At 43.7% G+C, this 16369-nt stretch overlaps 1 protein-coding gene across 1 annotated transcript in view; it reads right to left on the bottom strand.

Annotated features, from left to right (window-relative positions):
• SEC16B (SEC16 homolog B, endoplasmic reticulum export factor) overlaps nucleotides 1–16071 on the bottom strand; it is a 115561-nt gene extending 99490 nt beyond the window's left edge. The window contains exons 1-8 of the mRNA XM_058443138.1: nucleotides 15962–16071; nucleotides 15759–15866; nucleotides 12754–12850; nucleotides 11090–11148; nucleotides 10497–10562; nucleotides 9623–9732; nucleotides 8674–8751; nucleotides 862–1090 (exon numbers count right to left, since the gene is read on the bottom strand). The gene's annotated coding sequence lies outside the window, so the exon portion shown is untranslated. The remainder of the gene's footprint in view (nucleotides 1–861; nucleotides 1091–8673; nucleotides 8752–9622; nucleotides 9733–10496; nucleotides 10563–11089; nucleotides 11149–12753; nucleotides 12851–15758; nucleotides 15867–15961) is intronic.
• Between the last annotated feature and the right edge of the window lie 298 nt (nucleotides 16072–16369).

Raw genomic sequence — 16369 nt, 5'->3', positions numbered from 1 at the left:
AGAAGATAAAGAAAATAAGCCACGTTTGAAAAGAATGAGTCTCCTCACAGGAAGAAACAACCGTGGAAGGCTGGTTAGCAATGAAGTCTGGCATCGACAGCTTGGGCTCCACTAATCTGCATTTGAACAAAATATCACCTCCATCTATGGCTGACAAGAGTTACCAAGACAGTTTTTTGAACAGTAAAATAAATTAAGTCAAAAAAATAATAAAGATTTCACAGTGAATGCCTAACAGATTCACATTTACAACTATATTGCATATGCATGCTCACAATTACACTTCGGAGGAAGTTTAAGCCACATTAATGAGACTGGGGGGAATGAAAAAAGGGAGTGAATAGCCAACAAAATTAACTACAGTGACTAATGGATGAATTATAGTCTTATGATGCCAGGCATTATTTAGTGTTCTACTCACAGAACCCCAACTTAGATCATCTGGTTGTGCTTTAAAGCATCTATATTTTAAAACCAAAGGTCATGCCAAGCACTTTCTTCTTAGGCTTGTATGTTGTAGAGTTCAAAGCTCATATCAACATGTGTAAATCATTTTCTAAAGAACCATAACTTTCCTCTATTTGAGGGAGCAGTGATGCACACAGAGCCCTCAAATTTCGGCTTCACGTGGCCTTCACAGATTCAGATTCACATTAGGCCTGAGTCTACAGCCATACAACCCAGAAGGCTGGGAAAAATCCTGTGACCCTGACACCTGTGCAATCCTACTATTCTGTGTTGCATTTTCATCTTTTCCTTTTATAAAAAGAGGATTGATAGCATCCAGAGATAAACTGCCCAGTAGCTTGCACAAATTATTTCCTGGCCTCATCTGCATCACATCCCTTAAGTGCGTCTCACCTCATCCAGCTTGAAAACCATTCCGACATATGGCTGGATGCACCCTTGCTGGCAGTACTGAAGCACTGAAGACAGGCTCTTGGAGAAGACGGGAAAGTTCATTTCTTTGTATTGACCACAGTGCAGGCCCACAGCAGAGATATTCTTCAGGAGCAGAAGGTTGGCTGGTACAGAAGCAATGTTTCCTCCAGCAAATCCCACCACCACAATCCTGCCCTCCCATGCTAGGCTGAGGAGAAAGAGGAGAAGAAAAAGAAATTATAAAAAAGCAACATACATTCACACCCATTAGGAAGGCTAGTCTCATAAAATAACAAATGACAAATGGCGAGGATGTGAAGAAATTTAAGCCCCTGTGCACTGTTGGTGGGATTATAAAATAGTGTAACTACTATAGAAAACAGTATGAAGGTTCCTTAAAAAATTAAAAATAGGTTCAGCAATTCCACTTCTGATATATCTCTCAAAGAATTGAAAGCAAGGTCTCAAAGAGATATTTGCACAGCCATATTCACAGCAGCACTATTCACAATAGCCAAGAGGTGGAAGCAACCCAAGTGTCCATCAACAGACAAATGATAAACAAAATGTGATATATACATATAATGAAATACTATTCTGCCTTAAAAAGGAAGGAAATCTTCTCACATGCGATAATATGGATGATCCTTGAGAATATTATGCTAAGTGAAATAAGCCAAACACAAAAAGACAAATACTGTATGATTCCACTTATATGAGATATCTAAAGCAGTCAAATTCGTAGAAACAGAAAGTGAATGGTGGTCACCAAGGGCTAGGGAAAGGGAGGAAAGGAGAGTTGTTGTTTAATCGCTATAGAGTTTCAGGTTTACAAGATGAAAAGGTTCTTGAGATCTGTCACATAACAATGTGAATATAATTAACACTACTGAACTGTACATTTGAAAACGGTTAAGATGGTAAACTTTATGTTGTCTGTTTTTTACCACAATAAAAAAAGTAAAATGAGAAAAAGAGCAATGTACATTCATTCACAGAGACAGAAAGTAGGACAGAGGTTACTAGGGGTTGGGGAAGGGGAAAGAGGCAGTTAATATTTAACAAGTACAGAGTTTTTGTTGAGGATGATCATGCAACATTATGACTGTATTTAATGCCAGTGATTTGTACACTTACAAATCATTAAAATGATAAATATTAGGTTATAGTATATTTTACCAACATTAAAAAAACCAACACGTATTAAATCCACAGCTGGGCACTCCTCTTGACCTTGCAAACTGGCAGGAGTGAACCATCATTTATTATTTTGGGCTTCTCAGTAAAAAAAAAATACATATATATATACCATAAGCAAAGTATTAGGGAACCAAAGGAACTAGACAATTTTATAAGGGGGCCCACTTTAGAATCCAGGCTGTTGAGCCAGGTGCAGTGGTTTAAACCTATAATCCAAGCACCTTCGGAGGCCAAGGCAAGAGGATCACTTGAGCCCAAGAGGTCAAGACCAGCCTGGGCAACATAGTGAGACCTTGTCTCTACAAAATATAAAAATATTAGCCCGAACACAATGAAACCCCATCTCTACTAAAAATACAAAAAATCAGTCGGGTGTGGTGGCGGGCGCCTGTAGTCTCAGCTACTCGGGAGGCTGAGGCAGAAGAATGGCGTGAACTCGGGAGGTGGAGCTTGCAGTGAGCAGAGATAGTGCCACTGCACTTAAGCCTGGGTGACAGAGTGAGACTCCATCTCAAAAAAAAAAAAAAAAAAATTTAGCCAGGCATTGTGGCACATGCCTGTAGTCCTAGTGATATGGTTTGGCTGTGTCCCCATCCAAATCTCATATTGAATTGTAGTTCCCATAATCCTCACGTGTCGTGGGAGGGACCCAGTGGGAGGTAATTTAATCAAGGGGCAGTTACACTCATGCTGTTCTCGTGATAGTGAGTAGGTTCTCAAAAGATCTGATGGTTTTATAAGGGGCTTTCCCCAGCACTTCTCCTTGCTGCTGCCATGTGAAGAAGGACATATTTGCTTCCCCTTCCACCATGATTGTGAGTTTCCTGAGGTCTCCCCAGCCATGCTGAACAGTGAGTCAATTAAACCTTTTTCCTTTATAAATTACCCAGTCTCAGGTATGTCTTTATTAGCAGTGTAAGAACAGACTAATACACCCAGCTACTCAGGAGGCTGAGGCAGGAGGACCGCTTGAGCCCGGGAGGTCAAGGCTGTAGTGAGCCATGGAGCCATGATTGCACCACTGTGCTCCAGCCTGTGCAACAGAGTGAGACCCTACCTCAGAAAAAAAAAAAAAAAGAAGAATCAAGACTATCTATTTAACTACCTCAACTACTTTGTGGAAGAAAATTGGGCAATGTCATTCCATAGGTTGTACTGAAACAACTAAGTTTGAAGATTATGAACTCAGGAAGCAGGAATAAGAAGACATACACCTTAATGAGGGAAGGACCATTTGCTTTATACAAAGACTTACTTTAGGATTCCTTTAACACATGTGCCTCTTTAGAGAATTTTAAATAATCTATAAAAATTCATAAGTATTCTGCAGCCCAGTATGAAAATCCCCCTACGGTACCATTGCTAAGCAATGAGTTACAGAAACAACTTTGCAAACATCTTTGATATAAAATATGTGTATATTTGTTTGGTTTTTGCTTTTTGCTTTTCTTCTTTAGAAGGGAAATGAGAAGCTATTGCTAAAACACAATTATCCAGAAGGCAAGAAGGAAGGCAGGAGATGGGAGAGTTTTACCAGCTGTCTATCCTGGCTTTCCACTTGGACTACACACTCCTTCCTTTGCTTCTCCTCTAAGCACAGCACCAGGCACAGTGCAGAGATGAGCAAACATATAGACTGCCTGCCACTCAGCTCAGGGGCTAGAGAACCAACTGGACCCCTTTTGTGGGCAAGCTGCTCTCTCTGCTTCTGTGGCTTCTACCTGAAACTGAGATAAACTACAAAATTATGCTTGTCAGGACGACATGACAAATGAAACCAATGCTATCAGAGTACTCCAGAATCCTTGGTTGAAAACAGAATGAGAATTGGTGTGATACAACCCTCCTACTAAATCTCCAGTGATTTTTTTAAATAAAACAAGTCAAGGAATTATCTACGCTGCTGGCTGCTTCAGAAAGCAGTAAGATCAGAAGAGCCTGTAGTTTGGTCCACAACGAACTGGGAAAAGGGGAACTGCGACCCCAGTAATTCTAACAGCTGAACGATGCCCTCTGCAAGAATTCCCCACAGACATGGATATAAAGTAGTTAGTGAGAACTGGCATAGCTGAATTTAACACATGAATAATTTCTAAAGCATTTGGCATTGCCAACTAAGAGAGTCTGCAGTCATTTTTTGGATATTTTCCAGATGGGTATTTTGTTTTTGCTATATATAAGCATTTCCTGATTTTCTCTGCTTCTATTCCTTTTCACCCACCCCCTCGCTGTTCTCGTTGATGCTGATGCCTACAGGAGAAGTGAACAGCAAAGATGAGAGAGAAGCAAGGCCAGAAGGAAAGCAGAGATCAGGAAAGGTTTCAGCTGTAGCCCACTCTAGACAGACCACCCCATGCACCTGCGGAGAGCCTCCAGGCACATGTCTCCTCCCACCATGTCGATGGACACATTCACCCCACCCTCGTCCACCAGCTTCCTCACTGCATCCTTCAGGCTGCCCTGACTAGTTCACACTGGACTGCGCACCCCTCTGCATCGCCAGCTTGCACTTCTCATCACTTCCAGCAGCAGCTATATTACCTGCATCAAGAACCCAAGATATCTGATTATCCAGAACATGTCCCGAGAAAGGGGCACTCCACCGACCCCATCTCCAGCCAAAGGGTGCTACTCAAGGAAATCATTGTGACCTTGCTGCCCTGGCACTGGCCTTGAGCCCACACATCAGGCCCAACACACAGACCATCCCACTGGCCCCTCCATGCCCTACTAGCCACGAGGTCCACATTTCTAGGAATCCTGGAACCCTAACAAGGATAGCTAGAAGGTGGTTCAAGAGACATTCAGAAAGTCTTCTCAAATTCAAATGAAAACCACCATTTATTGAGCATCTACTATGAATCAAGCAGTTAAGGATACAAGATGGATCCTTTACAGCCAAGAAAGCAAGATAGAGCAGAGTGATGGGGGAAATAAACAGGGTCCAGAAATGTAAACAAGAGGTACCCAATCTAAATCTAGAGGCTCAAGAAAGACTTCCTAGAGGGTAAAACATGATTCAATAGAAAGATCTTGAGGTTAGAGAGACCTTAGTCCAAATTCTGGCTTTGCCACTCACTAGCTGTGTTAACCTAGGCAAAATACTTAGTAACAAAACAACATTTTGTTAGTATTTGCCAGTTAACATTCTAAACATTTTACATACATGAATAACTCATTTAATTGTAATAGCCCAATGAAATATACAGTATTATTATCCTTGTTTTATAGATGAAGAAACTGAGGCAAAAGAAGTTAAGTAACTTGTTGCCCAAGGAAGGTCGCACAGCAAATGGGAGACAGCACTGGGGTCCAAACCCAGGTAATTCATCTCCAGAGTCCATGCATTTAACCTCCATACTGCCTGCCAGCTTCTCAAGGTTTCAGTTACCTCATCAGTAAAGTAAGACATTTAAAAAAGTATCGGAGGCCAGGCGCGGTGGCTCACGCCTGTAATCCCAGTACTTTGGGAGGCCCAGGTGGGCAGATCACAAGGTCGGGAGTTCAAGACCAGCCTGGCCAATATGGTGAATCCCCCATCTCTACTAAAAATACAAAAATTAGCTGGGCATGGTGGCGTGTGTCTGTAGTCCCAGCTACTCAGGAGGCTGAGGCAGAATAATTGCTTGAACCTGGGAGGCAGAGGTTGCAGTGAGCCAGGATCTTACCACTGCACTCCAGCCTGGGCGACAGAGCAAGACTCCGTTTAAAAAAAAAAAAAAAAAAATTATCTTCAGGCACAAGCTCAAGAGAAATAAAGGAAAAAGAATTAAATGGGACACTGTATACAAAGCACTTGGAAAACAAAGTGTTAGATAAACTGAAGCCGTTGTTACGCCACGCAATCATTTATCCTATTTGAACCTCATAAGAACGTTACTGAGGAGATATAATTACTCCCAGTTTCCAGACAAAGACATAGACTCAGAGAGGTAAAGCAATCAACCAGGGTCATCCAGGTTGCAGGTGTCAGAACAATTACTCAAGCCCACTGCTGCGTTACTCCAAAGCCCATGCTTTTCCACTCCATCACCCTAGGAGAAAGCCATACCTAAGGCCCGACACAGATGGCACAGATGGTGGTGAGCCATACTGTGGAGAAGTCTGGGGTTTGGAAGTCTCCAGAAAAGCTGCAAACACTCAAGCATTGCCTAGACGTGCCTCACCATGGGGCAGCACCCACCAGCCCAAGCACTTTAGTCTCAAAGTGAATTTGCAATGAAATACTCCAAGAACACTGGTGCCCTTAAAAGATTCCAAATTTACTCATAACTCTTCGAAACTGAATGCTTCCCTCAAGTATTCCCTGGTGGAACCCTGAAATAGCTGCAGTTCACTGAGGGCTATTAGCACACAGTGCCACAGTGGGCAGGCACTGCTCGAGGGTCAGGCGCCTGAATTGAATCCCAAGATTCTCACTGGGTCTCCATGGGATCTGCAGTGAACCATCTGCTCTCTTGGTGCCTCGCTTTCTTGATCTGTGAAATAGGGATAATAAACACTTACACACCCATATCCCAGGGGCTCTGTGAGGATCAAGGGTAAGATAATTGCCGCGGAGGCACTTTGGAAGCAATATGAAATGCTGTGGGTTCAAGGTGTAATCAAAATGACCTGTTCCACATAGGTGGCATGGTAACATTTATATTTTGGTTTGTCTTTGTTTAAAATCATTATTGCTGTTCAAGAAAATATAGCTTAGGTTAATTTTAATATATTAATTAAAGTAAGGTTTTCTATCTACTATTTATAACAATTTACAACTATTTAAAACAATTTGTACAATTTTATCTTCCTCGAAATGTTAAATAACCAATAGCTCTAGACAATAAAACCAGTTATAGTCGCTCCCCCAGACAGGAGCTAAAAGCCCATCTTGTTAACATGAAATGTGTTCATATCACTTGAGGAGCCTCCTGGTATCTATGATTACTTTCAGAACTCACGTGTCCTTCCCAAATGGAACTTAATAGGAGAAAGGAGAGATGTCCCCTAAAGGAATTCCAGAACAATCCAATTATCTCCAAACCTATATACCCAGCTGCCCTCTGGCTATCCAACTGCATGCTCCACAGGAACCTCACATTCAACACAGCCAAAACCCAACTCACTATTCCTGCCTGTGTTCTCAATCTCAGTAAGATGGCAACTCCACGAGTTAACTTAGTTTGCTCCTTCCCACTCAATGTCTAATAATAACAGGATTCTTTTTAAAGAGATTCTTACTGACATGACCTGCCCTCTAATAGGCACTGCACGTGTAATCTCAATATTCCCACAACAACTCCATGGAGAGAGCATTCTTTTACAAGTGAGAAAACTGACGATATTAAGCTGGAGGCAGAGCTGGAATTTGAACCTACGTCAGGCTAACTTTAAAGTCCTTGTTCTTTAGACTAGAGCAGGATGCTCTCCAGGTACCAAATTATCTACTTTTTTTCCACTTCAGTATCTCTCAATGCATTGTTTCCACTGCCTTGGTTCAGGTAGCCTATCCTAATCCTGGCTCAGACTGCTCCAAGAGCCTGTCCTATTGCTTCCAGACTACCCTTGACCTTTCCCCTATCCCTCATCCCCATGGCTACCAGAGTGAAATTTCCAAATGCAAAAATATCATGTCACGTCCCTACTTTAAATCCTCAACTGCTCTCAATAGCTTCCAACAAATGTTCAAATTCTTCAGCCCCACACAAGGCCCCTCGTGATCTTATCTCTGCCCTCCTCTCTAGAGCCACCTTCCACCATTTCCCCCCAGGTCCCTGGCTCCAGAGATACTATTTGCAATTCTCTGAATGCCTCATGCTTGTTCCTAGTTCTCTATCTTCTAATAAGTCCTCCCACCACTGAAATGGCCTTCATGTCCCTTCTTCCTCTATTCAACTGCTACCGATTCTTTAAAAGTAAGCTTAAATGTCCACCTTCTCCAAGAAATCCCCCTTTTCCAACACTCACAGCCTCAGAAAGATACTTCTGAAGAGACCTAAGTCTTTTTTCATTATTTTATTCATTCGTTCATTTAAGAAATAGTTCTTGAGGGCCTACTATGTTCTAGGTACCATGCTAGGTGCAGGACTACAGGAGTGAACCAAAGAGACACTGTCACTGCCTTTATAGTGATTACAGTCCAGTAAGAGGGAGACAATAACCCGATAATGACAAAAGTAACCACACTCTGAGCTATGTATTATGAAAGAGAAGTAGAGGGTGCTATGAAATCATATATACAGAGGAGGGAGAGGGGGCCTCACCTAGACTGAGGGACAGAGAATACTTCTCTGAAAAAGTGACATTTGAGTTTGAATCTGAACGACAGCTCTGAGAATTACAGGTAGAGAAAATAGCATGTGCAGAAAGCATGAAGTGGGTCAGATCTTGCCAGGGTCTAGTAGCTGGAAGGATGAGTGATTTGCTTCTAGGCCCCCTCCCTAGTCTGTAAGTGAATAGATGGCAAGACCCTGCTCTGGGTTACTTTATATCCCCAGTGCCTTGCATATGATTTTTAATCAATGAATGAATATATTATTTGAATAAATACATGTTTGAAAACTGGAGTTATGATTTTTTTAAATGGTGACTCTAACACGCAAATACCTTGGCCTGAAGAACATTTGTTGCCACATTACTGCAAGGCCTGTGGCTCCAGCTGCTGCCGTCACTAAAACAACTTCTCTGTGCCAAAGAAAGATGAATGCTACTTCAGAAACCTTCAAAAGTCAATCAGTAATATGATTTCACAAATATTTTAGAAACAGAACATTTTAAAGCAAGGATGTTAGAGGTCGTTTCATTCAAACCTTCATATATATCTCTTCTCCACCCTGTAAGCTTGCAGATGTGACTTCTGGATTAGTGCTAATTTGGTTCAGTTTTGAAGACCTCCCAGGAAAAATATTCCTGAATGTCTCTAGGTAGCCTCTCCCTCATATCAGTGGCAATCCTTCCTTTGAGCTACCACTCCAATTTATTCTTCAGAAATTCTATCTTAAAATCCTTCTCATATTAGATACTGCCCAATGTTACAAGGTGATGAGCATGTAATGGCCACTGCTCAACTAAACCCACCTCTCTAAAGCAATTCTGAGTCTCAGCTCTCTGAAAAGATCAAGAAGCAGTATGTATGCTCCAGGTAAAGAGTCAAACTTCAGCACCTTTTCTTCTGAAATGTCCCGTCTGGCACACTCAACAAGGCCTCACAGAAAAAAAAATACCATAGACTTCTAATAAACTCAGAGTGAAATGGGTTTAAATAAACCAACTATCTACACTTTAATACTTTTTATGAGATCTCCAGGTCAGTCACATTTGAGAGAGGTATTTCTCCAATTCACAATGGCCAAGTTCACAGTCTATCATCTCCTCTCAGACAGAGGGATGTCCTCACAGTCAAAAAACCCCAATCTCAAGTGGCTACCTCCCTTTGGCCTTTCCTCAGCCAAAAGGAAGGGAAGGGAAGGGAAGAGGTGGGGCACGGCCTTGTTGGACACTTCCGATATCAAAAGAAGGGTACTTTCTAGCCTTCTGTCATCTACACAGTCCTTACCCAGGCTGGGTATGGGCCCGATGCCCAACAGCAAAAATCGCAGTGCCATAAGTTACAGGGAGGACAGCAGCTTCTTATAGGAAGACCTTTTCTGGAATCTGCCATAGGTCCTAAAAAAGAGATAACAATGACTTACGGATTGAGTGTATGTACCTCGTCATAAAGTCTGCTCGGTAAATATTAGGATTTGATTCAATGACTGATTTGCAAAGGGAAACGCTTGCCCATAACCAAGCCCAGTGGAAGTCAAAACTAAGCAAGCTGTAGCAGATTTCAGAACTTGAATGCATCAGACTTCAAAACCCCAAGGCTAGCATCTGGCTCAGGAAGGGGCCAACAGGTAGAGAATGGAACACAGATCACTGTACTGTGATGGGTGAATGGTCTGGTATGTCAGTTTCACCTCAGCTAAGCTGGTGGGGACAATTGTGTACTGTCCACCACCAGGGGGCATCATTCACACCCTGCACAACCATGCTAGACTACCCTGGCTGGCTCCATTCCCAGGGCTATCTCTTTCATAAGCTTTGCGTCCAGGAGAAGCCCATTACATCCAGCTCAATGCCCAAAACCAGTTTTTCTACTAAAACTACCTAGTCCAAATGAACAGCCAGCTCAAGGACTCAGAAAACAAAATGTTGTTATTCATTAAAACACTCAACGCAAAGCTCTGTGCAAAGTGTTGTCACATTAATGAAGAGAAGGAGTTTAACATTTGAAAAAATGAAGTGCTTAGCTGAGAAACAAGACATGACCAAATAAATACAAAGAAAAAGAGGGAGAGGGGAAGACAGGAATGAGGGATTGGTGGAAATTAAAGAAAAACAAAGGAGAAAAAACATCTTCAACCATTAATCTTGAGTGGTACAGATACCTTCTGGTCAGTGACGCATTCTTTAGCCATACAATTAAAGTTTCTTATGCCAATAACTCTATCTCCCTAAAGGAAACATACCATTAAGGATATGTGCAAATGTATGACCTTGCATTCCTTTTCCTGAGTTAATCAAAAAAGAAAAAAAAATGCACATCTCTGACTCCATAAGACGCAGGTTGGTCTTAATTATTCAGTTAATGTTTAGTAAATAAAATAATAACGCTCAATACCACCACCAGGTTGTGAAGCCAATTTGAGGGAGCACATTTGAGACGATGAGATAGAGAAAGGGAAAGGTTGATTTGAATTAGAAGCCCAGTCTTAATTACACAAGAGGCTCAAATTCTCTGTCCTCTTGGTTAAAGACTGAGGTGCCGCCTTTTATTCATAATAAAAAGTTTAATGCAGCCAGGAACTTCCAATTACTTCCTTTCCCCAGAAAGAATTTTGTTTCTTACCTTTCTAGTTAGGTTTCCCTTTGGTGTCTGCAGGCAAAAGCCAGTAGAAGCAAGACCCTCTGGCTACAAATGAAGTTAGCACATTTTTCATAGCTACATATACATTGATGCCCTAGACTTCAACTAATTTACCTCTTTAACTGTGCTGGCATCTGTGCCTGTCTCCAATACTGTCCCAGAAAACTCCATTCCTAAAAACATATTGTTTAAAGATTAAGTTATCTGTAAAACACAACACCATGGAGATGAGAAAACACTGATCGACAGGCTATTCCAACAGCTTTCACAGCTGATGATTTAGGTGCCCCTCCTCCTCTCCATACGCAGGCAGAGAGGTAAGGTGTTATACTCAAAGCACAGGAAAGTAAACATAAGATTTCACAATCACAATCTGGGAAGCTATAGCAGTCCCAATCTTACCATGACACAAATGAAAATTTCAAGAATGTGCAAAAGCACAGAGAATCACAGGTACACAGGTACTTTTGACCCTAATCACTGGGACCTCCTACAGCACCCCAATGACAATGTTCATCCTATTTGTTTATCTGTTTTCAAGTCTCTTCTGCTGGACTATAGGGCCCTCAAGGACATGAACTGTGTTTATTCAGACAGTACTTGGCTCAACTTGATGAACTGGTGCTGTCTGCCCTTTCCTCTTTCACCTCTGAAATTTCTGAATTAATGATCATGTTTCCTACTTGAGCTGCCAGGGGAATAACTCAATTGAGTATGACATCTTCCCCCCAACCAGTATTTCAGCAAATATAAACAGAAGGGAATGGTTCTAACTGTCGAGATACAATCAAACACCCTGAAACCAAAACACGGTAACTATCTGCAATCACTCTATCTTTCATAATATATATCTGTATAAAATGTACATGTGCTATATACATGCTAAGCTATACTTATATCCCTTTAAATAAATTTCAGCAACAAAAATCAGTCACTTGTCCACATGTTCAGGATCTAGAAGTAGATTGGGAACAAAAATCAGACAGAGGGCTGCTAAGAAATCCACACTCTTCTTCTCTCTGATCCTTTGGCATTAGGTTTTTTTGTTTGTTTGTTTGTTTTGTTTTTGAGACGGAGTCTCACTCTGCTGCCCAGGCTGGAGTGCAGTGGCATGATCTTGGCTCATTGCAACCTCCGCCTTCTAGGTTCAAGCAATTCTCCTGCCTCAGCCTCCCGAGTAGCTGGGACTACAGGCGCACACCGCCACGCTTGGCTAATTTTTGTATTTTGATAGAGACAGGGTTTCACCATTGTTGCCCAGGCTGGTCTTGAACTCCTGGGCTCAGACAATCCGCCCACCTCAGCCTCGCAGAGTGCTAGGATTACAGGCATGAGCCACCATGCCTGGCCTGGCATTAGGTTTTATTGGGAATGTGTCTGTGAGGCTGAAAGTTTTAGCTGCAAACAGATGTCTGTGATCCTTCAGTGAAGAAACAAAATTGGGGCAATATCCAGCAAGGAAAGGGAATGAATGACTAGGACCAATGATAATTCTGGTGAAAATTCATTTGTTCATTTCTTCATTTTTAGAGTATTTATTGAGCACCTACTAAGAGCCATGTACAATGCTAAGCTGGGGGAATATAATGTTGATCAAGACAGGCATAGACTTTGCCCTCATGGGGCTCACAATCTAATGATCCCAATACACAGTGAGATGGACACATCTAACTGAACCATCACTGATGGCAGGCAAACACCTGAGACCAAGGGCATGATTCTGAAAACTCCCTGTATCTTTTTTTCCTGAAGCAGTCACTTGGTCTCCCCATACTCACCAGGTGTGAAGGGAAGATGGGGCCTTTCCTGATATTGACCACGGCAGATCACAATATCACCAAAGTTAACTCCACAGAAATGGACATCAACGCTGACCTACAAAAGAAATAGAGCAGCAAAGCAGAACAGTACACATCCATGGAGACAATGTTCATTCAATCATACCAAAATAGTTACCGAATGACAACGACATGCCAGGTACTAAAGTAAGAGCCGGCACACACTCATGGGCAAGGTCTCTGCCTTCATGAAGCTAAAGTATAGGAGGGAAAACAGATATTAACCAGATAATAATGAAAATACATACATTAAGTTATAACTCCAGTACCAAGCATTAATGACAAAAATATATGGTGCTATGAAAGCACATAATGGAAGGATTTGACCACTTAGGGAAGTCAGGAAAAGCGTTCCTAAGTAAGCAACACTTTGAACTAACAACTAAGAGTTAACTCTTCAAAATAGGAGGCAAAAGGCTTGGCACAGACAAAAGCAATGGCATGTACAAAGACACTACAGTGGGGACACAAGAGACTTTGAAGCCTTACTGAGGATTTTTTTTTTTTTTTTTTTTTGAGACGGACTCTTGCACTGTTGCCCAGGATGGAGTGCAGTGGCATGATCTCGGCTCACTGCAACCTCTGCCTCCCTGGTTCAAGCAATTCTCCTGCCTCAGCCTCCCAAATAGCTGGGATTACAGGCATGCACCACCACGCCCAGCTAATTTTTTTTTGTATTTTTAGTAGAGACAGGGTTTCACCATATTAGCCAGGCTGGTCTCGAACTCCTGACCTTGTGATCCGCCTGCCTCAGCCTCCCAAAGTGCTGGGATTACAGGCATGAGCCACCGCATCTGGCCTCCTTACTGAGGATCTTAATTTTCATACTAGGAACAATGGGAAGTCATTAGTGAGTTTTAAACAGAAGGGTAAAATGATCAGCTGTTTGGGGAATCTGCAATCCTTTACCCTAGTCCCAGATCCCCAGCCTCTATGTTTTGTGATAGTGCCATAGCTGAGGCAGACCTACAGCAGTGTAGCCAGCAGTTTCTCCAGGCCTTGTAAGCCCACGGTTCTCAAAATGTGGCCCCAGACCACCAGCATCAGTATCACCTGGCACAGGCCAGGCACAATGGCTCATGCCTGTAATCCCAGCACTTCAGGAGGCCAAAGCAGGAGAATCACTTGAGCCCAGGAGTTCGAAACTAGCCTGGGCAACCATCTCCATAAAAATAAAAATTAAAAAATTAGCCAGGAATGGTGGCATGTGCCAGTGGTCTCAGCTACTTGGGAGACTGGGGTGGGAGAACTGCTTGAGCCTGGGAGGTCAAGGTTGCAGTGAGCCATGATCATGCCACTGCACTCCACCCTGAGTGACAGAGTGAGACCCTATCTCAAAAAAAAAAAAAAAAAAAAAAAAGAAATTCAAATTATCAAGCCCCATCCCAGACCTACTAAATCAGAAACTCTGAAGACAAAACCTAGCATTCTGTTTTAATAAGCCCCAAGACCAGGGGTTCCCAATCACGGGGCCACAGACCGGTAGGCTGTCAGGAATCCAGCTGCACAGCAAGAGGTGAGCAGACAAAGCAAGCATACTGCCCAGCTCTGCCTCCTGTCAGATCAGTGGCGGCATCAGATTCTCATAGAAGTGCGAACCCTATTGTGAACTACACAGGCAAGGGATCTAGGTTGCGCACTCCTTATGAGAATCTAATACCTGAGGATCTGAGGTGGAACAGTTTCATTCCAAAACCATCCCCTCCAACCCCAACAGTCCATGGAAAAACTGTCTTCCACAGAACTGGTCCCTGGTGCCAAAAAGGTTGCGGACCGCTGTGCTAGACAACCACTGTCTTAAACCAACACATCCCAACAGGGGTTGGAATTACTGGAAGAAATGAAAGCTGAGACACCAAAGGGATGATATTGATTTGTTTGTACGGAGGTGGCCATATTGATGAGAAGACATTTTTATCTACAAAATTCATTCATTCAACAATTTTTTAAGCCTCTGCCACATGCCAGGAACCATTTTAGACTTAAAGGATTTAGTAGTGAGTAAAACAAACATAGTCACAGCTCTCATGGGCTAATTCCTTACAATGCAATGTCTAGGACAGATAACAGAACAAAGGAGCCCAGCCCTCAGCCTGGACACATTCCGTACAGGACACATCAGTTATTGACAAGCACACACAGGGCACACATGTGTTCTCCAGCCACTCCACCTAGATTTAAGGAAGATTTGAGGGTGAATGTCGTTCAGCATGTGAATCCCAGGAAGTAGATTGGCTGCCATCATGTGCTCATTCAAATAATCCGTGTTAGCCATGTTAGTTAACAGGCCCCATGCTGGTAACACTTCAGGGCTATAGCTGCCTTTCTCCCTCTCCCTGGCGGTCTCCAACACTGAGGCCCACTGCCTGCTTCACGCCGTCTGAGGTTCTCATCTCCACACCAGATGACACTGTGTTACCAGAGTGGTCCAATAGGCAGGGCTAAAGTGATGTCCACATTTCAGTGGACCAGCTGCCCACATCCCTAAACGAACTCCATCCCAAATCTCTGCAATATACCAGAGGCGTATGTTCACATGGAAACACGGGGGTTACCCGGCTGGTTTCAGGGAGGCAGAGGCCGAACAATTCGATTCCTGCACTGAGGTGGAAGGAAGCAAAGGACGAGGTCCATGTACCTGTGTTAAACCAATAACTTGCACATACAAAGTCGTGTGCAAATCAGAATTCTCTGTTTCTAAGGCAACAGCTCTGAGCATTGAGAAAGAGGCCTATAGGCGTGTTTTGGGGGAACAATCTTCCTTTAGCACTTTAGACCTTGGAAAGGGCTTCAACCCCCTAGCTAGCCCAGGAGGAAGTTGCCCTCCAGACTCTCGGTCGCCCCCTCACTTGGGAACTGGGAACTTGATTCAAGAAGGAAGCCTGCGGGGAGTGTGTGGTGACGGGGAGAAGGAGAGGGTAGAAGGGGATAAGCCAGCCCCCTACCTCGTGAGGCCCGACGGGGCGGGGGCCACCTCTTCAATGGTCAGGGGCTTCTTCAGCTCTGCGCAAATCGCGGCGTGGTAGTGCCGGCCGCTGCCCTGTTCGGCTCTCCTGCAACACAGAACAAGGGTAGGGTCAGTCGGACAGCCCCGCCGGGAGCACCCCGGGACTGCCTTGCGGGGCTCAGGGAGGAGTCGGGGTTGCACCTGCAGACCCACGCCCGAGGGAGGCACTGCCTGCAGAGCACCACCGCCAAGGCCAGGCCAAGCGAGGGGGGAGGGGGAGTGGCCAGAGCGCGGCAGGAAGAGCCGGACAGCGCCGCCCAACCCCGGGAGAGCGGAAGGGCGGCCTGCGAGGCCTCCTGGCGACGCGCCCTGGCAGCCACGACCCAACCCTGGCGGGGCAGCTCCGGCCCAGTGCACCCGGCTTCTACGGCCGGCCGCGGAGCCCAAACGACCGCGCGAGCGCCCTGTTGGGCCTCTCTGGAGGTGGAGCCGGCTGGAAGAAAGAAAGAATAAAGGAAAACACCAGGAAACGGAATTAGACTACCCGAGATTGGCATTTTTGTAACAAATTTGGGAGACTTTTTTTTTATAGTTTCAACTTTTGTTTTA

The sequence above is a fragment of the Hylobates moloch genome, unplaced genomic scaffold, assembly GCF_009828535.3.
Source record: "Hylobates moloch isolate HMO894 unplaced genomic scaffold, HMol_V3 SCAFFOLD_8, whole genome shotgun sequence".
NCBI classification, from domain to species: Eukaryota; Metazoa; Chordata; class Mammalia; order Primates; family Hylobatidae; genus Hylobates; species Hylobates moloch.
The sequence above is the reverse complement of the archived record's forward strand: the minus strand, read 5'-3'. Positions and strand labels throughout refer to the sequence as shown.